Source organism: Octodon degus, unplaced genomic scaffold, assembly GCF_000260255.1.
Source record: "Octodon degus isolate 3935 unplaced genomic scaffold, OctDeg1.0 scaffold00064, whole genome shotgun sequence".
Lineage (NCBI taxonomy): Eukaryota > Metazoa > Chordata > Mammalia > Rodentia > Octodontidae > Octodon > Octodon degus.
Genome location: NW_004524640.1, coordinates 5,450,065 through 5,451,209, shown reverse-complemented (window position 1 = coordinate 5,451,209; position 1,145 = coordinate 5,450,065). Strand labels below are relative to the sequence as shown.

General features: G+C 48.6%; 1 protein-coding gene across 3 annotated transcripts in view; it reads right to left on the bottom strand.

The window, feature by feature from the left end:
* Window positions 1-1,145, bottom strand: part of Etfrf1 (electron transfer flavoprotein regulatory factor 1) — a 9,579-nt gene that overhangs the window by 7,914 nt on the left and 520 nt on the right. The gene's annotated exons all lie outside the window — the stretch shown is intronic.

The window sequence follows — 1,145 nt, the reverse complement described above, 5'->3', positions numbered from 1 at the left end:
TGGGAGGGGCAGGTACTACACTCACCGAAAGATAAATAAAGATTAGGAAACAGGCCCTTCTACAATTTAAGAAGCTCAAACAGGAAGTACCGGAGAACAACAAAGCTTACTGGTATAATCCCTTCTAGCATAGTGACTGGTAGAACATTAATTGAGCATATTAGACTTCCCTCATCCAGATGGACTGTGAGGATATGAGAGCACATGTCCTTTCCCCTGGGCACTGACTCACCATTTTAAGGTTCATTTGGATAACTTACAGCAAGTAGGCTTCCTAATAGCCAGCCATCCTAGGTAAGGTCTGACTGAAGTTCTCTATCCTGAGACAGCAGTTTCACGGGCAAATGAATCCAAAACAAAAGCTTACTTCCATATAAAATGACTACAGTAAGCATAGTTTGACATGAAACTAACAGTAAGGTACAGTAGTTGTGAAACTACCCAGATTTGGAGGAAGGTGAGGCGTCAACTGTTACACAACCAAGATTATTTAAGTGGGGATCATAACGCTAAAGAGCAGCTCACTCAGTACTGCTTATTTCTGAATAAATCTTGCAAATGACGTTGGAGGAGATGGAGCATTATGGAGACTTGAAAGAAGACAGTGGCAGTAACTTTTACGTACTTCGTGTTAAAACAGGGTATACACAGGTCCTAAAGGGCTAAGAGAATGCAGTTGGGCTTTGGAAACTGCACAGCCTTACTTAATTCGTCCCGGCTTTCCGGTTGGTCTTTCTTCATGTGGGGAGGGGACTGAACTGGTGAAGGTTGTGCAATTGCGGGTGACCTTGGACAAACAGGTTAGTGAGTGTTGCTGGGCCCCGGCCGGCTTTATCTGTCAGGTCTGCTCTGACGGGGAACTGCTTCAAAACACTTCCAGTTACAGTGGAGGGTCGCCCTTAAGGAAAAGATCGTGGGTTGTGCGCGACAAGTGTGCATAAAGAATCGTTAGCAGAGAGAAGACTCTGGGCTACTGTGTATTTAAAGTAGCCAACCCTAGCGGGGCCGATCTGTCCGCCTCGGTTCCCAAGAGCCCCGGCTGCGGTGGCCCCTAACATAGGTGGCCCCGGCCGCGGTGGCCCCCAGCACAGGTGGCCCCAGCACAGGTGACCCCGGTCGCGGTGGACCCCAGCACAGGTGGCCCC